At 44.3% G+C, this 21,772-nt stretch overlaps 3 protein-coding genes across 3 annotated transcripts in view; 1 reads left to right on the top strand and 2 right to left on the bottom strand.

Annotated features, from left to right (window-relative positions):
- rab5ab (RAB5A, member RAS oncogene family, b) overlaps positions 1-21,772 on the bottom strand; it is a 419,058-nt gene that overhangs the window by 140,761 nt on the left and 256,525 nt on the right. The gene's annotated exons all lie outside the window — the stretch shown is intronic.
- The window catches only part of znf385d (zinc finger protein 385D), a 465,630-nt gene that overhangs the window by 206,536 nt on the left and 237,322 nt on the right, over positions 1-21,772 (top strand). The gene's annotated exons all lie outside the window — the stretch shown is intronic.
- The window catches only part of ube2e2 (ubiquitin-conjugating enzyme E2E 2), a 67,379-nt gene that overhangs the window by 44,257 nt on the left and 1,350 nt on the right, over positions 1-21,772 (bottom strand). The gene's annotated exons all lie outside the window — the stretch shown is intronic.

The raw sequence follows: 21,772 nt of genomic DNA, 5'->3' as shown, positions 1-21,772 counted from the left end.
CGTGTTTATAAAAGAAAAGAAAAGGTTTAGTAAATGTTGCCGTGGTCAGATCTGTCCAAAGCTGTTAAAAAGCCAATAACTTACAGAAGTAATTCCACAAGAGGAGGCCAAGCACGGCACAATCTCCAACAAAAGAATGTAGTTTGGATTAAAACCTGCACATGATTCCAGCTCATCATGCAGCTGAAGGTGCGTCCTGTCTGTCAGGGGAGCGGGTCTACGTTGTGTCGCGTCTCCATCTATTTGCTCTGTTTAAAAACACATCTGCACTGGACTGATCCTCCATGTTCAGACATACATGGGGATACAGTCTGGATTTGTGTGATTTGACTCTCGCTGACTCCGGCACAACCAAGACGAGCCAATCATAGCACGGGAGGCGGGAGTTAATGGTGCGTCATCGTCCGTGCTAGGATTTCCCATCAAACACAAGTGCTCCTCCGGGCCGTAACCACAACAGTGAAGACACGACGATCTTTTACCAGTTGTTCTGTTGTAAATGAGCTGCTCTGAGGACTTTCACGACAACATTTACTCGGATACAAACAATCATGACGTTGGACGTAAACGCAAGTCGCTACGATGGTTAGCCCCGCCTCCAGTCTCCATTTGGAAATTGCGTCCTGTCTTTTTTGTCGATTTTGCATGATATAGGACCTTTAATCTCGATACTGAAACAGCCACACAGCAATGGGGAGCAAGAGGAGAGTGGCATTACTTGATTAACCTGCAAGTGAAACTAGTGGATATTTGGTTTCAGGTGTTGAAGATCAATTTTGCATTTTCTAATCAACAAAGTGTCGGAAAGTGATAAAGATAAGATAATAAAGAAGTGGTCGCTACGTTGTTACCTTGTGGCTCAATAGAGCATTTCTGAAGACGATGATGATGCTGAGGACGACGATGAGAACAACAACTAGAAACATTGTAGGTGGAAATTGCTGCCCTGCAAGAGAAGTAATCAAAACAAAAAACAAAGCATTTCTGATTTTGGAAACATGGAGTAGGTTTGCCAGTTGATTTCCATGTTGTTTCCAGTGTGGGACTTCGGCCTTCATTTTCCTTTCATCCTTTGGGAAAAAATATCTGGTTGTTTCTTCCCTCTCTGTCTATATCAGGCTCCGTGTAGACGTTCAAATGCAAAGTGGCCCTAACGCGGCGCAGATGTGAGTCCGCTCCCTCAGGACGTGTGCTCGCCTGCGCTGGACACGTCATCACATTTTGACGGCTGATTGCTGATCAGGGGTGTGGAGCCGCTCCTTCTCTTCTCTGGGTTTGCAGAATCCGCCATGTGCTTCACGCCGCCTGAACCGTGCACAGGGCGACCTCTGACCTGGGACTCGGGAGGTATAGAGAAATTAACTCTTTGACTGCCACTGAGAAATGCCAACCATTGCCGGCCATGGCGGTAATTTGTTCTTTTTTTATTATGAAAGAATAGTGTGGGTCTGCGGGTCACAAGTTCAAGTCACAAGTTCCAGTCACATGCAAACGAGCCTCCTTTCCTTCATGTCTGTCCTTTCTTTTGCTTCTTTGAGCTCTCTTCACCGTATCAAAGGACCATCTTGGGTATCCACAGACTGTCAAAGCCTTCTTCACACGCTGTTCTTCTTTGGTCTTTCCCTCTGCCATTGTACGTGCTGGGCTCTGTGCTGCAGTGTTCTAATTACTCCTAGCTTGTGTTGAAGAGAGTGGTTTGAATCAAAGAGCAGATATTGATCTGTGTTTGTCTGTCCATTTGGTAATAAACAGAACAGGTGACAAAGGGCAGCCCTGGCTGAGACAAACATGCACTGGGAACAGGTCTGACTTAGCTCCTGCTGCGGTTCAGGGAACAGACAGGCCTTAGCAGAGGGCCCCGGACTCCATACTCCCGGATCAAACACTTTCTCCAGATTTACAAAGCACATGTGGACTGGTTGGGCAAACTCCCATAAACCCTCGAGCAACCAATGAAGGGTGTAGAGCTGGTGCAGTGTGCCGCGACCGGGACGAAAAACCACATTGTTCCTCTTGAATCCGAGGTTTGACTATCGGCCGGATCCTCCTCTCCAGCACCCTGGAGTAGACCTTACCGGGGAGGCTAAGGAGGGTGATCCCTCTGTAATTGGAGCACACCCTCAGATCCCCCTTCTTAAAGAGAGGGACCACCACCCCGGTTTGCCAGTCCAGGGGCGCTGTCCCCGACCGCCACGCGATGCTGCAGAGACGTGTCAACCAAGACAGTCCTACAACATCCAGAGACTTAAGGTACCGAATCTCATCCACCCCCGGAGCCTTGTCACCAAGGAGCTTTCTCACCACCTCGGTGACTGCAGCATGAGTGATGGGTGAGCCCCCCTCCGAGTCCCCAGCCTCTGCTTCCTCATCGGAAGACTTGATGGTGAGATTGAGGAGGTCCTCGAAGTACTCCTTCCACCGCCCGACAACATGCCCAGTCGAGGTCAGCAGCCCCCCACCCGCACTGTACACAGTGTTGGTGAAGCACTGCTTCCCCCTCCTGAGGCGCCGGATGGTTTGCCAGAATCTCTTCGAGGCCGACGGATGGTCCTCCTCCATGGCTTCTCCGAACTCCTCCCAGACCAGAGTTTTTGCCTCTGTGACCGCCCGAGCTGCAGCACGCTTGGCCTGCCTGTACCTCTCAGCTGCCTCCGGAGTCCCACAAGCCAACAAGGCCAGGTAGGACTCCTTCTTCAGCATCCCTTACTTCAGGGCACCACCATTGGGTTTGGGGATGTTTGAAAATTCAAACATGTTTCCCAAAAAAATCAGCAACTAAACTCTGTATTAAAGGAGTGTGTAGAATTTGAGAATATACAAACAACTTTTAAATAATGTGTTTTTGTAACAATGAACACAAACAATACAGTTATCAGTCCAATTGGTAATACTTTTGATCAAACTCATTTCATATCTGTGAACACAAATATCTCCATCATCATGTAGTGTATGGATATTTTTAGACTTGCTTGCCAATGTCTTGACGTGATGGTATCTCGGTCAGATTTAGTTTAACACCATCCCCCAGCTCAGAGTCTTTATGTTTAAGAGCCTGTGGGTGAACCATGTGTGATCTGAGAAGCAGCACTTCTTCTTTTCTCATGTCCAGCTCATCAGTGGCCGATGTGAGCTGATCCAAAAGAACATTGTACAGGGTGGATCCAGGAGCAGGAGGCATCAAGTCATGGTTTTCACCTGTCAGAGATTTCCACAGCTCCTTCAGGTCCCGTTTCAGCGTCTTGTTTTCATTTTCAAGCTCTTGTCTCATAAGTGTTTCCATGTCCAGTTCTGCCCTGCCGGCCTGCAGTCCGCTCATTTCTTTCCTGTTTTCAACTTGGTGCAAAAGAGATTGTTTTTCAAGCTCTTTTCTTTGTAGCTTGACCATCAGAGGCCGGTGTCCTGTCTGGAGTTGTCCTCTGTGTCAGTGGACCCCAGACTGTGACTAAACTCAGATGAATTCCTGCTGTAGTAGGAGTCGCTTCTTTTGTGAAGACATTTGGGCGCACTTGTGCTGTCGGTCTCTTCTTTCAGATCTCTGTGTCGCTCCAGACAGAAGATTCTGGTCACGGGAATGTTCTACACTCAACTCCATCTTCAACAGTTGTGTTCATTTTCAATGTTAGACAAAATAGGTAACCTTATGTAGAAGAAGAAGAAATAATCCTAATCTATTCTGACCATTATCTAATAGTGACATTTAAAATAACATTAGGAACTAAAATTGTCACTAAATCCAGACTAATCTACACTAATTAGGCCTACTTCCTGACAATAATACTTTTGACAGTGTCTAATTTTAAATGTGCACTATGTGACAGCGCCGCATTTTAACCTTGTCTCTGATTGAATACTCTACTCTAAAGCCCGCCTCTCACTCGCTGGCGCTCCTGTGCAGACTGCAGACAGTCTATCCTGCAGACTCCAGTGAGAACTCCACGAGGGAACAAGACGGAACTGCAAAAGGGGAAAACTTTCTTTCTCCGTGTTAACAAATATAATTGGGTGAATGAACTGTGGATCACTGATAACGGTCTCCTTAGTTTAAAGTAGAAGTTCTGTCTGGTTTAGAGCTAATTGTTTTGGAGCTGCGACAGCGACACATGAGCTCAATGACAGACCAGACCAGTTCAATGTCTCTGTTGCAATTGTATTTGTTTATACTGTGCTGCAGCCTGTCAATGTTTTGCCTTTGCTCAATTATAACCTATTGTTATGTTTGCACAGTGAGTATTTATTATTGGGAATCTTCACCATTTATGCACTTTTATGACAAATTAAAATGATTGACTGATTTATATTGCCTATGCAATTAAAATAGGCTAATGTAAAATAATGATAATGTTTGATGTCATTTTACATCTTTAAAAGTGTCCCTCATAGTCCTGCTTTGTCCCTCTTAAAAATGCTTCCTGTCGCACATTTTGGCTGGTTAAACATGTCGATTTTCTATATTCCATATTTAAATCGGGAAAACGTGGAAGAGCTTGGTAGCTTCTCTCTTCACCTGGTTTGGAGCTATAGAGGAGAGCAGGAGAGGCTAAATGCTAACGCCGTCTGTGCTGTGTTTATGTGACTGAGGGCACGCGTAAAGACCAGACAGGTACATATCAACTCGTCTAAGCTCAGGAAAGAACATATCTCAGTATTTAAAAACGGTGGCCTATTCCGTTATGGAGGGAAAAAAATATTTCATTCCTCGCCCTGGAATCATACCAGGTACATGAATGAAAGCAGTAATACTGTAGTCCTGTTGACCGGCCTGTGATTGACTCTAAATCTGGAGCAGACCAAAGGAATGAGTGAGAGCTGCACAACATGGACTTCCCCGAGTCTGCAGCGTACAGCATGAGGTAACCCCAGATGTTTCTGCTTTGGAAAAGAAAACAGGAGAAGCTGGCTCTGTTTTAATAACAGGGATTCTCAACCCTGGGGTCGGGACCTAAAACATCTCAGGGGTCACCAGAGCCTCTGAAAAGAGCTCAGAGGTTAATTTGATTTATTTATTAAAATAGTACAAAACATATCAAATATCAGATCAGAGACGGCGGCACCTCTGTATGACACTTCCAGGTCACAACACCAAACAGGATGCATATATGATGGAATGCTTTTTAACTGGTTTTACATATTGTAATCAACATCACATTTTAATACTATTAACCATAGGCTGCGGTTATTAGAAGTTGGTTCTTAGAGGCCTGTTTGGAAGAGCGATGCCTACACAGCTGTCTAAAGGTTGATTACTTACTGTGTATATGTGCACACAATGCATGTGGCGGCGGGTGTGGAGGAGCGGTGTGATCAGTGGCTATGTGCGTCAGCCTTTCAGAGCTGGTGAACGTGAGGAGGCAGGAGTCCAAACACACATTCAGGAGAAGTGTATGTGATCGTTTGAATTTGGAGCAACATAACCACCTCTACTACATCATAAAGACACAAGTGAAACGGCGCCTGACAAGAGGAGGAAAAGCTTTATGACGATCAGCCCGGGCATTCAGATGAGAGGACTGATCAAGCGACCAAATAGAAGCTGCAGTGCGATTCCCTGCATCAGCATTAGCATTAGCATTAGCAAGTGCATTGTGATTAGCCGATTTATCTATAATATTTTTAATTCTGCTGTACGATGCTTTTAGACTGTGAATCCCCTGTCCTGCAAATATTTCTGGCTCGTTTACACTGATGTGGGACTGATGTTTACTCCAACCATGGACTCTCTCTAGTGTTTGAGCAGAGATTCTATTTCTTGGCTATTTTTTACTCATAGTTAGTGGTTGTGTGAAGCCATTTATGGGTATGAGTGCTCTTTTTAAATTATAATGAAAAAAGAAAGTGCCGAAATGACCCTGATCAAAAGTTGACATACCCTGGTGATCTTGGCCTGATAATCAGCACACAAATGAACACAACATCCTCACCTGAGATCTGTGTGTGTAATTATTGTGTGTATTAAAGGTCTGTGAGTTTTTGCAGCATCTGTCTTCCAGTGCTGCACTGACGTTTGTGCTTTCTGAGTCGTGGGGAAATCAAAAGAATTGTCAAAGGATCTGTGAGAAAAGGTTGAACTGAATAAAACAGAAAAGGGTTACACAAAAGATATCCAAGGAACTGAGAGTGTCAGTCAGCAGTGTTCAAACTCTAATTAGGAAGTGCAAAACGCAGGATTCTGTTGAAACCAAACCATGGTCAGGTAGACATAAAAAAAAAAAAAATCAGCAACAACTGCAAGGAAATGTGTTATTTGTCTTTCCAGAAGAAAGACATTACTTCGCAGATGCCACAAAATATCTGCTTCCAATATGCCAAACAGCACAGAGACAAGCCTCAACATTTCTGAAACAATGTCACTTGGAATGATTAAACCAAAACGTTGCATTTTGAAGAGTCAAACAGGCCTGTGATGAACAGTGACCATTCAGTTTGATTCAATGCGTCCGGGATAGTTTAGAGTTAATCACACGCCAGCGCTCACTTTGTTAGCGGAAAACAGAACTTTAAAAAAAGCCGTCTCGACACTCACAAACCAAATGACTACCGTTGTTAAGGAAAACAAAGAGAGGAAAGAAGCCTTGCTTGATTTACAGTCCAGATCAACGAGAGACAACTTGGTTTTCTCTGGAATCCCTGAACAGAAGCATAGTGACAACCCCGAAAAACCAAAGGACTTTATGTGCAGTCAACTCCATATTCCTCCAGACACTATAGAGGGCATTACATAGAATTGGCCCTAAGAACCTGAAAACAAGTGCCCATGTCCTATCGTGGCAAAGTTGGAACATTTCAAGCACAAACAGCTGGTTCTCCATGGCAAGCACCTAGAAACAAAGACTTTCCCAAGTCCCAGTCTTCCCAATCCGAAGGAAGTGCATCCAAGAAGGCAAACGAGCTGTAGTAGATGGAACTCTTTACCGTAATGAAACTACAACACCCTGGCTTTTTTAGGCTCTCTGAACGTGGGGCTGTAAAGCTGACATAAGCTAATATAAATGCCCCCAAACATTTTTTATTATTATTATGATGTATCACAGTTAACATGCACCTAAATCTCGCCATGTACAGCACCTTATCTATGTTTGATACTCTGATACTCACATTTATTCATCCACAGGAATCACTCAACGTCATATAGTTATTTTATTCCCATGCACTCATTTAACGTAATGACTTGGAACATCCGTGGATTGGGTACACTGGCTGAAAGACTTAAAGTGTTCAATTACCTATGCAAGTTCAGAATAGACATTTGTCTCCTTCAACACTCAAGGCTCAAAACTTACCTCATCCACAAAGAGGCGTTGCAAAACTCATTCATAAAAAAGTTTCTTTCACACACAACAAACCCATAACAGATTCAGAGTGTAGATTTGTCATTGTCAATGCTACACTTAACAGCAGTACAGTAACCATAGCATACATGGACCAAATAGTGATGATGCCAATTTCTTTAATACTTTTTTTTAACGCAATTTCTGGCATGGCTGATCATCCAATAATAAAAGGAGGAGATTTCAATACAGCAATAAACCCCAAACTCCATAGATCCAGTAGTAATACATACAATTCACGCTCAACCAAAACTATAAGGAAATGTATGGAAGACTTTGGACTCAGTGATGCATGGCGTCTGAAAAACCCTCAAACAAAAGAATTCACCTTTTCTCACCTGTTCACAAATCTCAGTCTCGTATTGACTTATTTTAAACCAGCAATTCAATTATTTAAAACCTTGATAAAATAGACATTCATCCAATTACCTTTTTGACAAAAAGAATGGGCAGTTTTACCATCATAATAATGCATTGGTTTTATATAGCGCTTTTCTGGACACTCAAAGACACTTTACATTGCACTATTCATTCACTGCATACTCGGTGGTGGTAAGCTACTTTTGTAGCCACAGCTGCCCTGGGGTAGACTGACGGAAGCAAGGCAACCAGTCTGCGCCATCAGCCCATTTGACCACCCCCAACCACTCACTCACACACTACATTCGCCCAGGCTGTGTTCCCAAACGGTCTCCATCCAAGTACTGACCAGGCCCTTCCTGCTGAGCTTCCAAGCTCTGACGGGACGGGGCAGAGCAAAGGCGGTGTGGCCACACTACAATTACCACAAAAGAATCCAAGCTGTCACTGATGTTAAAGGGGCAATAGTAAGATCTGACTGTGGCTCCACCAGTGTGGAGTGAATGAATAATGACCACAGTATGGTGCTGTGATACAGGCAAAATACAAGTGTAAGCCATTATTACTTTTCAGGGTTACTCTCAGTAATATTAACTGTAACCAGCCTGCAAGCTCACAGTAGATAACACTTACATCGACTGTTATAACCACTGCATACTCAACACTAAGGAGTTTTGCTACTAATCAGATACAGGACCTTCAAGAAACAGAGGCTTGTCCGTTGGTGAAGTGACCACAGGGAGGAAAAGGGTGGAGCTAAAGTAAGTAATGCCTCTGCTCTGAGTCAGCCTCTTCCAGTCATGAGCACGTACGTTTAGTTACAGTAAACTGTGTCTCTACATTCCAATACAGCCGGGCTCATGTGTCACTATCTAGTCTTTAACATTACGAGTTGTGTAGAGTTCAGCACTGGCTGACTATGGTCAAAGTTGTAGAGATAGTGAGCAAAACTTTGGTGTCTGCCTGGGTCAAAACAGTCGTCTATAGCGCAGGGGGGGGCAATTCATTTTCATTAGGGGCCACATGAGAAGCCTGAATTGAGTCGGAGCCGCACCAACAATAACTCAAACTTATATCGGGATAGAAGTATAATATATGGGGAGTGTATCGCCGGATCCATAAACAAAAGCTCCAAAATAAAACATGTTTTGATTGGGGAAAATACGTTGAGGCTTTTCAATAAATGAATAATAATGAGCCCGACAGGACTGTAGCCTCATATAAACACTTACATTTCTTGCACTTTACAAGCCTGTGTCACAAGTCTCTGCTACATTGTAGTCAATATTCATTCACTCCACACTCCATGGTGGTAAGCTACTATTGTAGCCACAGCTGCCCAGGGGCAGACTGTCCATTTCCCACTTGATGCAATGTGTTGTTTATATCCTGATTTCTTATTATGTCAGTGCCCTCTGCTGGACACCTGTGGAATTCTTTCCTTTTATTCTTGTTTAATCTGCCCCCTAGTGGCTGGAGTGAGCTTTTTTTTTTTTTTTTAACATACTTATGAATTTATGCCCTACAAGTTGCGGGCCTATTTTGCCCAGGTCTGCTGTAGCGTATGCATTGGGGACACTTGTTATTCAAAGCAAATTGGACACAACGGACAGCTTTTAATGTACAGTTTCAGTTTATGTACAGCATTATGTATATAGGCAATTATATATGTCATGAATGCATGTTAAAATGTAGCAAAAGCTGCACATGTTAATGTAAAAAATGTATTGTACATTAAACTCGGAATAAACAATCAATCAATGTACAGTTTCAGTCCAAATTGCCACTGAATGTGTTTCGGACCATGTTTTTCTGCAGAAGAAGAAGGCTGAGCAACATTATTATTTTCCAAGAAATGTAGATGTAATGCCAGTCAGAATCCTATTTAATACTTGCTAATGACATTTACTGTAAGTCATTTTGGCACAATACATTTTTATGACTTACATTGCTTTTCAATGTCCAGTGGAAACCCTAGTGACGTTTGTCGAGAGAATATATCCAGAATGACACAAAAGGAGCTAGCAAAACTACTCCAGCCATGTTTTAGCTGAGAAAAAGTAGTGAAGCATCATCTGAGACCTTTCATTTGACCGCAGGATGAAGCGACGTCTTTCCTCCACATCTGCCGTTATCAGTCTTCAGTTGCACTTTTCCGGCGCTCCAGTGTTATTATCAGCCCTTTGATAGTGACGTCTGCCTAAAGCTCATTTCGGAGTGTCAGTCAGAGCGCCCCCCGGAGACAGACCGCTGCACATTCATCTGATAGCTCTGCAGACACACCGTGCACCGACACGACGCCTGGCTGACACGGTGTAATGCATACTTCAGTCTGATGAGCTTCCGTTTCCACATAAAGGCTCAATCCCACACTGGCAAATGTAAGGGGAAGGTCCGCCATGATAAGAAGGGTCTGAATGCTGCCAGGGAGGAAGGAGCCTGTGTGCTTCCTATTATAGCCCCTTCAGGTCCGCTCACCCTGTGTGTCCAGCCGTCCACTCCAGCCAATCAGCTCTCCAAAGGTTTAATATTGATCCAATCACAGACTAAAATTAAATGTACTTATTTCTTCTATGACAAACAAAGAAAGAGAAAGCTGCTTGATTAAACTGTTAGCTGTGGTCCAAACTCACTCCTGATTTTCCTAATATATTTATTTCTAGCATCACAATTATTCAAGTTTGCGGGGTCACTTTTCAGGGTCACTTTCACAAAAATGCCAGAAAAATAACCTGAAAGTCCATGAAACTGATATAAATGTTTTGTGATTAGACACACAGTGTTTATCACACAAATGTTGTGTAATACACTAAAGGAGGACGGAGCAAGTTTGTTTCCATTTCCAAAAATTAAATTAAATATACAGTTAGAGCCTTTAACAAGAATGTACCTCTCCATCGTCTCTGAGGATTTTCTATCAAGTATCTTTTCATCCCATTGATTGAAAAAGCCATAGTGCATTCATGTTGAGTTCTCCAGTTTCAAACCTGAACAGTTCCTAATGACTCCTTGTGTTCTTGAGGCATCTTTCCTTCCATGTTTCCAAAATACACTGCATGCCGTTTGCATCATATCCAGCTTTTCTCTGATTGGTTAATATGCTTGTCGATCCCGCCCATTGGGAATTGGAAGAAATCTCCCCTGCTTACAGATACACGTCTTTGTAAAGAATAAGACAAGTGTGTATTTTGGACAGGCTGGAGCGAGGGAGCTATGGGCCGTCCCACAAGCCTCCGTCCACAGGCCTGAGGTCTGTACTATGCACATGTGAATATCCCCGTGGACTTTTGTAACCCAGCTAATAATAATAATTATTTGCTGCAGTTTTCTGTAAGAACTACATTTCCCATGAGCCTTTGCACACACCCGGATGTCCGGCTACCCGGTAGCCACTATCCAATATACACAATAGCCGCTGACTGACAGCTCGGTGTGTGGGACAAGCGTGGCTGGGGTATATGTTATTATATTATGACCGTGTGCCTTGTTTATGAATGAGATCGGCCAGGTTTAATGCCCTCATAAGTTCCTCTGACTTCTGATCCTTCTGACGGTGCGGTAGGAGGCCTTGCCGCCTCTCTCTGTAAATACTGTATATACTGTATACTTGTACATGTCGGTTAGCCAACACTAAAACTCTGACCTGGCCCGCATACCTGTGTTTAGTCCTTTATTTCTCCTGAGAGACGAACACAAGTGTCTGTATCACTGGTGTCTGCCACAAAGGAAATGACCATATTTGGATGGCAGTGTCTGGGCCACATGTGAGAGTGTCCAGTTTGTCTTTTAACAGTGATTGTTGAAGCTATTTCCCATGACAGCAGCAGGGCTAACAGGACCGCAGTACGTTCCAGAGCGGATCTATCCTCAGACAGGACAGGCCTCGCTCTCTGTCCCCCCTCCTCGCCCCCCGCCCGCCTAACCACCCGGGCCAGTGCCATTATCGAGCACCCAATCTGCCTGGCTAATGCGCAGCGCCCAGGCCGAGGCTTCTGGGAACTCTCTCCGATAGGTCTTTGTGCACATTTTAGATCACACTCTCGTGGATGAGTCCAGTCTGGGAGCTCATATCTGCCCCATTACTGCGCTCCCACAGATCTCTCCTTTAATTCAATTGTGTTTGTTTGGCCTTTGGTAAAAGCTGGAGTGTTTTGTCTGCCTTGTTATTTATCTCAGCTGAGTGTACAGGTCAAAGTCCCATAATGAACTCAGTCATTTGATGTAATTAAGCTTGTAATGTTACTGAAAAGAGACATTACATCACAGCATGTCCTCCCTGTTCAGTTCTGCTCTTACCTGAGTCGGGACCATAAGTGTGATCCGCTCTGCTCGGACTGAAGACTCCTGTTTTTAAGTGTTGTTTGCTTTTTGTTACTCAGTAATACTTTGGGTTAATACTGAAGGGGAAGTGACTAAGAGTTACTAAATATGAACTTATCTTATGATTATGTTTCCTCTTCTCCAGCAATCCCTGACTGCAGTACAGAGGCTGAACAGGCTTATGTCTCACACGGGTTTTAGGAACAAAATATAACTGTAGAGCGACGGCTGTAGACCACCCACAATGCAACCTGGCCCTTAAAGGGCCTGGTTGGAAAAATTATTACAGAAGCATTATAACTTTGTTTTGTTTCTCTATTTCCAATCCACTTTTATTTGTGTAGATAAAACCATCAGCAGATTATGCAATTTTGTCCCTAAAAATCTATATATTTAGGTGAGAGTGGGGCTGTTGAAACTGATACTTAATAACAAAGGTTATTTACCATCAGGTTGAGAGTAGCCTTTATCCTCCTGTGATCTGAAAACCTTAGCGTCATTGACGAAGCCTTTTGGATGTGACGTGAAACAACTACAGAGTACAGACGATGACTGAAGAACCTTCATCTAGGATGGATAACTCCTGCATGACTGAGAGCACACAGACATGTTTGGTGGGATGTTGGTCTCCGTCTGGGCCGTGCAGGATGTGTGCTGTGACGTGGACTCCGAGCTGAAGCTGAGGCCTGTCACTGTGAGGAATGGCTCTCATTTCTGCCTGATAATGTGCCTTCAAAATCTTTATAAATCACTGCTGCTCAGCCCGCCGTGCGCTCGCTCCAGGAAAACTCCGCTCCGCACTGGTGACCTTCACCCAAACTCTGCCATAAAGATGATTTTCAGTGACGCCGTCGGCAGTGGCACGCTCCCTCAGACTGCCTCTGTGTGTGCATCAAAACGCTTGGCTGCTGGTTAAATTTATGTTGAATTTTATTCAGTCCCTCCAGGATTCTGCCAAATCATGCTGTGTGCGCTCGAATCATTTGGGGACCACGTGCTGGGAACTCATTTCAGACGGGAATTTAGAGAAATAAACCGGCCCTTAAAATGTGAAAGTAATATATGATCGACTCATTACACGCAAAGTGAGATATGTATAGCCTTTATTTGTTATCATTTTGATTATTGTGACTCAGTTTGTAAAAACCCCAAATTAAAAAATGTTATATTTTAAAAATGTGATGTAAATCCATCCCATCCCAAAGCTAACTGACGAAGAGTAAACCCATTTATGGTCAAACACAACTACACAGTGCAGTAGTGCAGAAGTGGAACATAATGACCTTAATTCGGGCCCTGGCCCTCTGTATGAGAACCACTAACCATGTGTCACTGTCAGACAACACTTTTTAAAATGGTAAAAAGTCACATTGTCTCACCTCTGGTCCCTGACCCACAGTTTGGGAACGCTGATTAAAAACTGTGAAACTTGCACCTGACGGTTATTTCTATCTTACCCCTGACTGAGAATTAGCCTGATGGTAAATCGTTTTAAGCCGGGTCACGACGTTTGTGACAAACAATCACTCGTGGGGAAAATCGCAGGTTTTATGTCTTACAGTGAGACAGGGACAAAGATTTAAAATAAAACCGTCGTACGATAAAAAAAAGGCGAGCTGTGTCACAGAGTGAGCCATCCTCTCGCTGTAATAGAATCTTTGTCCCGTCTACACCGCACGCCACCAGAGTCAAAGGAACAGAGGCCAGGCACAGGTCCGACATTACAGGACTTTCCCGGTCACTTTTCAGCAAAAATAAACCCCACAAGCAGCACTTGCCTCAGCTAAACACTCGGCATCTGCAGTAGCTACGATTGTGTCTTTGAACCATCGGTAAAGACGAGCGCAGACTCACAATTTCACAGTCTCCATGTCTTGCAATGCGACAATCTTATAAGACAAAAAAAAACACAGATATTAGGCCACGCACATTCAGAGAACTGAGGTGCAGTTACAGAAAGTAACTTGCCAAACACAGCTTTGCTCACGTCTACTTGCCAAACTACTGTCTGATACAACTGATATGAGTGTCCTCTAAAGAGGGATGAGAGCAGGGACGAGAGCAGGGACGAGAGCAGGGACGAGAGCAGGGACGAGAGCAGGGACGAGAGCAGGGCCGAGAGAAGGGCCGAGAGCAGGGACGAGAGCAGGGACGAGAGCAGGGACGAGAGCAGGGCCGAGAGCAGGGACGAGAGAAGGGACGAGAGCAGGGACGAGAGCAGGGACGAGAGCAGGGCCGAGAGCAGGGACGAGAGAAGGGACGAGAGCAGGGACGAGAGCAGGGACGAGAGCAGGGACGAGAGCAGGGACGAGAGCAGGGACGAGAGCAAGGACGAGAGCAAGGACGAGAGCAGGGACGAGAGCAGGGACGAGAGCAGGGACGAGAGCAGGAGAGTAGGGCCGAGAGCAGGGACGAGAGCAGGGACGAGAGCAGGGACGAGAGCAGGGACGAGAGCAGGGACGAGAGCAGGGACGAGAGCAGGGACGAGAGCAGGGACGAGAGCAGGAGAGCAGGGACGAGAGAAGGGACGAGAGCAGGGACGAGAGCAGGGACGAGAGCAGGGACGAGAGCAGGGACGAGAGCAGGGACGAGAGCAGGGACGAGAGCAAGGACGAGAGCAAGGACGAGAGCAGGGACGAGAGCAGGGACGAGAGCAGAGACGAGAGCAGGGACGAGAGCAGGGACGAGAGCAGGGACGAGAGCAGGGTCAAGAGCAGGGCCGAGAGCAGGGACGAGAGCAAGGACGAGAGCAGGGACGAGAGCAGGGCCGAGAGCAAGGACGAGAGCAGGGACGAGAGCAAGGACGAGAGCAGGGACGAGAGCAGGGACGAGAGCAGGGACGAGAGCAGGGCCGAGAGCAGGGCCGAGAGCAGGGCCGAGAGTAGAGACGAGAGTTCGGACGAGAGCAGACCGGAGATGCACTGGCACCTGGGGGGAGATGGGGAAAGCATCCACTTCAGCTCCATTTTGGTGTTATAAGAGTCAAAGTAGGCGGAGAGAGAGTGAGTGCTGTCAGAGCCTGTCGCCATAACAACGCTTTGACATTTGTTGCAATAAGGGGCCCTTGTTGCAGCGGGGGCCCTATGTTACTTGTGTAGTCTGCGTGTAGGAAGAACCGGCTCTGTGTCAGTCAGTAGTCTGCATACACGCCATACCCTCCTATAAACCCCACACCCCAAAAAACCAAAATGATCGACACAAATCATGTGAAAGGTCTTCTCCAAGATCGAAACACCAAATTTCACCAAAACAGCGACAGACTTGCATGTGTGAGTGTTCAACCTGTCGACAGCACGTCTCTATGTCCAAGAGAATGAGTCATTGTTATTTTACTGTTTAAGATGCAATTCTACAATGAAATGTTCTGAGACTCAGGAAATTGTTAACTGGAACTTTACTTTGAGCTGTTCTGGGCTTGTTTTGTGGCTTGGCATAAACTGTGGTCGGGAAAACCTCTCTGTGACCTCCCGTCTCAGCTCTGAATCATTCTGAAGATGTGAAATGTCAAACTGTTTTCAAAGAAATGTCATGGATACGGCACTTTCCTGCAGATCTGTCACATCGGTTTGAAAAACACAGGGACATTTAGAAACGGTCTTATCTAAGTTTGATTCATCTGCCAATTACATTTTTGTAGCAGCGGCCGATTCTGTTTTTGGAGAAAGTTTAGAGAAAACTATAAAGAAATGTTTACAGAAATAATGAAAAAAAAAGGTCCTTATTTGCAGGTGGATCTCTGTGAGCTTCAGGTCCAGCCTGTGCTCCTGAAGTCTGCCGCCGAGGCTCGTAACTCCCCACTGAAGAGCTCGGGCTCTCAGTTAGTGTCTCGTGCCCCCGTTTTTACTTGTTCCTGTCCCTTAGTGTCTTATTTATCAACACTGCCTTTAGAGAGGTGACTGTTATTATAAAAATCTATTTTGGAACTATCTAAAGCAATTCAAACACTTCAAATTAAAGGTGTGTAGGTTTGGACTCTGCTGGGACATGGCGGACCTCTGCTCGCAACAACATAAACTGACGCCACCAAAGAGAAGGCCTTAAAGGGACAATACAGAGTTTAAAAATGTTAAAACTAAGTATTTTCCTCTCCCTACATGGTCCACCATGTCCTAATGTGTAGAATGAGCTCAGACCTGTTCACCACAAAATCCTGCACTGTCACTCAGAAAGGTGTTACTTCGGGTCCAAAGTGTCGTCATGCACGAGCTTAATATAGAAGCTGCAGTTACACGTATGACCTGAGGTGGCAGTAGTGAGAATAAAATGGCAAATTTGCATCTAGGCCCTTTAAGGCACGCAGGTTTGTTTATGATTGATGATGTTTACTTACTGTATAATTTGTTTTAGTAAATGATTATCTGTGTTTCGTTCATTTGGTTCACGGATTCACATTTTCACAGACATTTCAACCATCATTTCTTGCTGGCTCTTATTTCATTTTGACAATTTGTTTGTTGAAACCAAAAGTCCATGATTGAACCAAAGTGACACGGTTAAAAGACTCCTTTAGGACAGCGGCGTCACGCATCGGCACGGGCCAGATCACCTGTAAATAATAAGACAGTTAACATCTAGGCCTACTGGTACTATTAAACTGAAACTCCGTCCCAAACATCCCATCAGACGCAGACCATGACAGCGAGTGAGGAGCGCACTGACACACCGGCTGGACCAGGAAGTGAGTGACGTCAGAGACCCAGGGAGTGAATGAGATGCACTTATGCAGGTGCTCGTCATATACTTCGAATATCATGAAAAAGTGCATTTACTTAAACTGTGAAACTAATATATGACATAGACTCATTACCTGCAAAGTCACAAATGTCAAGCCTTGGTTATAATGTTGATGATTAAGGCTTACAGTCCATGTTTTCAATATTCAAGCTGAGCCATAATAATCACAATGATAAGCGAGCGCCTGTTTGCCCGCAGCGCCACCTGCTGGCAGTAGGAGATGCAACAGGCGCCATGCCACATAGGGCGGTATCTCTCGGACAGCCCCGAGCACGTCACCTTCACAGTTGTCTCACGTGAATAAAGTGAGGAAAGAAAACCCAACACATCCACGGTCTGATACTCCAGACTCCATTTTGTAAACAAGAGACGGAGAAGAAAGTGGAGTTAAATGGACCAGAGAAGCGTGTTTCTTGTTTTGATACAGCGGTGCAGAGGATTTCTCCATCTAAAATAATGATCCAGTTGACAAAAAGAGGGGTGCCAGAACCAAAATTGCGACATTATTTCATTTTTCTGAGTCTCAGGTTACGTTTAGTAGTCTCTGTCCCTGTTCTGACGTATTCCAGTTGTGGCGACTTGCAGCCAGACCCACACGTCTTGTGTTTGTGCGGAAACATCCCACAGAGACAGACGCTCTCCTTTTGGCCCGGTGACGACAGTGAAGCGTGTCCTCTCGGCCGCTGTCCTCTCCCATCTGCGGGGCCATTACTCAGCCGTCAGATCGGTATCACACAGGTCACCCCCGCTCCCCCGCTCTCCACCCGCTCACCGGAGGAACGCGTCCGACATGAGGATGGATAAAGGAGCGGCGCCTGGTCCATTCCGGTTAGAGGACATCAGACAGGAGGCGCCAGAGGCTTCAGGACAAAGTCTGTAATTGATCATGTCCAAGTAATAATAATGGCTTTACACACTTAACGAGGTCCTTCACGAGCCACAGAAGACCTGTGTTCGTGATGTGACGCTCACGATCATTCGCAAGATCCCCAAAAACTCTGCAGTGATGGTCAAATAAACACCACTACAGAAACACTGGAGTAGAGTCAGGGGGGAACTCAAAAACCACCACCATCCTCTCCCCTCACCTGGCTCCCCCCCACACCATAGACCACACACTGCTCTGATCATGGATTCCATGAGATGTGGAAATCTCATCAATCGTGTGACTGAGTAACACATTTTATCAGCAGAAAGAATAACATTTTGAGACTTGTGTTTATTTGCTAAACTGCAACTTTCATGTAAGTCTGTTATTTTTGGTATTTCAAACGTCTACAGTTTACAGTGCAGAACTTTTTCCCACAACCCTTGAACGCCTCTCGGTGCTGCTGTAATCATGAGGAGAAAAAAGATGCGACGGCTCTCTGTAGATGTGGGTTTGTGAGGATTTCAGCTGCATCAGAGCAGGTCGCTCACATGTCTGTCAGGTAAACCTCTGTCATAATGCTGCACTGATCTGTGCACGTGTGTACAGATCACAAAGTGGGGGCTACATTCAACCACAGTCCACACTCACGGCGAAACAGCTCAATGTTCCAACATCCAGAAATCCTTACAAATGATTATGTATATGACATTTTTCTCACATTTTCTAAATTGCCAACGCAAATGACAGTCAGCATAATTTTCAAAGTCTTTTAACTTCTTGAACCCCGTCTGAACCAAACACATTTTCTCCAGTTTGGCTTTACCCAAATCTAAAGAGCTTCTTGAAAAAGTGTCATAATAGGATGAAAATACAATAAAAGAACGACAAAAGCGGGACAAAAAAGGCAATGAAACCAGGACTGGAGTAAAAAAGGGTTTGGAGACTTCGCACATCGATCTGTGACGGGTGTGCAGGAAGAAGGCTGACGGCAAAATTACAAAAAAGAATTCCCGCACACCATCAAATCCTTGGAGAAGGTTTGTTTAAGTTGCAACGTTTCAACCCGACAGGAACTTCCTCTGGCAAATAATGAGGCAGGTGTTCTAGGCCGTCTTAAATAGCCATGGCCTATATCAAAACTCTTAGCCCAAGAGGCCGTAATGATGAACCTTTATTTAATATCAATGATTCTCATGAATGTTTTGATGCAATAATGATGAAAATGTTTAGATTCATAATATTTCTCTACAGAGATTTCTCTACAGAGATTAACACAGTATCAGATTTCAGATTTATTTGCTGTAATCACATGTTAAAAATGATTTGTTTTACGGGTTTGAGGAGATGACCCACAGCCTATATCTGATTGGTTGTGATTTGTTGGGGGCAGTGCCTAAAGTTCTGAAATACCTGACAGAGGGGCGTCCTCAAGCCTGATGAAGGTCCTGTGGCCCAAACGTCGCAGTAACAACTGTGTGAAAGAGTTTCCCTGTCTTCTTCCTCCTGGGTGTGCGGCGCCGTCCTTAGAGATAGATATTCTGCCTTCATTAAAACCCCAGTATGGCGCTGACTGTCCGGCGTCACCATGGACATCAGCTGGTGCATCACTTTTAAGGGGAGACACTACAGGCAAAACTCAATTTTTTTCAGTTTTCAAGTTTTGGGCCAAATTGGTCTCTGAACATACAAGCTTTCACCCGGAAACAGAAAATATGCCTAATCTTCACAAAAACATGTTTAAGTATTGCACTGATTTAATGTTCCCCCATAGACTTATATGGGAGAACGCAATTTCAAGGGCCTTTTCTCAAAACACACATTTCTGTCATTGTGGCGACACTATGTCCACGTCAGTCGGACCTAAAGACTTCACATTTTCCAGCCTCGGACTGAACAATATTTGGAAGATTTTTTCAGAGGGATTTTTTATTATCTAGTCCCTAAGCCCCATTTATTGAGTTTTGAATGTCAAAAAATAAGGCAAAAATTAAATGTTTACACACTTTTCCACTAAAAAACAGATTATTTTATAACTAAACAAGAAATCCAAAATCCGCTCTGAGAAAGTCTTAGTAACTCATTTATCAATAAAATGAAACCATAAATTTGAATGTAGCTCTATCCGTTATTCAGATTTCGTCGCCGAAAAGATGGGAAAGTTGGGGCATTTTTAGGCATAAAACACCTTGTTCTTATATGAAAAGATAAAATGACAGAAAACTTGCCACGTATTTTTTTCTCACATTTATGTCAGTGATCAACAGCAACAGTTTCAAATTGATATCTGTAAATATACATTTTTTCCCTATTCACCTGCAGTGTCTCGCCTTAATAAACAAACTGCGGCTCGTACGCAGTGCAACAGCAGAGGTTTTAGAGAGCGGCCCGGACGTCCGTCTTCAGGACAGAGGACCGCTCCCACTCAGCAGGATGCATTGTGGGGCTGAAGGTCGATGGGACAGCCCCGGTGAAATACTGATAATGGGGCATCAGTGCGAGGGATGGTGATTGGCGGGACGCGCTCCGCACAACAAAAGGCAAGGTCACAGTGGTAGTATCCGTCCGGCACGAGGGGCCATAAAACCGGGAGAGGACGGGCGGTGAAAGAGCCGTACTTCAGCCGCCGCTCTGCCCCCGTCAGCCGCAACTTTACAAGGCTCCGACACGGTCACCAGCTCAGGGAAGTTTATCCACAACAGAGGTCAAACACTCGCTCAGGACAGGGTGCATTTTAGGGGAACGCATATTCAGCCCGGTTCTCTTTAGAATGAAAATGATCGCTGGTCAAAAATAGCGCCCCCTTTTGCTCACGTTTCAGTGGTTTATTTCCAAAACTCTTGCCATGGAGCTTCAGTCTGAGTGTTAGTGGTGGCCATGTTGTTTACTGTCAAAGGCCGACCTGATTGGCTGAGCCACAAATGGCAACAAAGGGGGGAGTTCAATTCTGAATGTAAACATAATACTCATTTACCAAGTCAGAGTTAGCTTCTATTATTTGTGGCTTTAGTTCTTCTGAGAATGTCTTCCATATCCAAGTCAACTGGCGATATACCTGAATCAAAAATCAATCAATTTGAATTGTGAATCGAATTGGGCCCTCGGGAAGTAAATCAAATCAAACCGATTTGGGAAATGGAAATGGAAACCCAGCAATAATCATCTTAAAGTTACTTATCCAAGTCACAGTGCATTACTATTTTGTTGTTTTCCTTTGTAAAAAATGTATATATATACTGTATATATACTGTATTTGCCTTCCTAACGTAACCTGTGCGGCGAGTCACATTTTCAGCCTGAGGAGAGAGAGGCACATTTTATCACTGGAAATACTAAATAGCCATTATTATAACTAATCATATTTTTTTCCCTATTCAGCATCTCGACTTAAGGGGAGACACTACAGGCAAAACAAAACAAAATTCAGTTTTCAGGTTTTGGGCTAAATTGGTCTCTGAACATACAAGCTTTCACCCGGAAACAGAAAATATGCCTAATCTTCACAAAAACATGTTTAAATATTGCGCTGATTCAATGTTCCCCCATAGACTTATATGGGAGAACACAATTTCAAGGGCCTTTTTCTCAAAACACATTTTTCTGTCATTGTGGCGACACTTTGTCCACGTCAGTCGGACCTAAAGACTTCACATTTTCCAGCCTTGGACTGAACAATATTTGGAAGATTTTTTCAGAGGGATTTTTTATTATTTAATCCCTAAGCCCCATTTATTGAGTTTTGAATGTCAAAAAATAAGGCGAAAATTACATTTTTACAAATTTTTCCACTAAAAAACAGCTTATTTTAAAACTAAACAAGAAATCCAAAATCCCCTCTGAGAAAGTCTTGGCAACTCCTTCATCAATAAAATGAAACCATAAATTTGAATGTAGCTCTGTCCATTATTCAGATTTCGTCGCAGAAAAGATGGGAAATTTGGGGCATTTTTAGGCATAAAACACCTTGTTCTTATATGAAAAGATAAAATGACAGAAAACTTGCAATGTATTTTTTTCTCACATTTATGCCAGTGATCGACAGCAACAGTTTCAAATTGATATCTGTAAACTGAAATGTTTTCCCTATTCAACTGCAGTGTCTCGCCTTAAATCCTGTGAACTAAAACTCAACAAACAAATCCAGAAGTTCTGCTGCCGTCTCGAC

Source organism: Gobius niger (genome assembly GCF_951799975.1).
Source record: "Gobius niger genome assembly, chromosome: 8".
NCBI classification, from domain to species: Eukaryota; Metazoa; Chordata; class Actinopteri; order Gobiiformes; family Gobiidae; genus Gobius; species Gobius niger.
The sequence above is the reverse complement of the archived record's forward strand: the minus strand, read 5'-3'. Positions and strand labels throughout refer to the sequence as shown.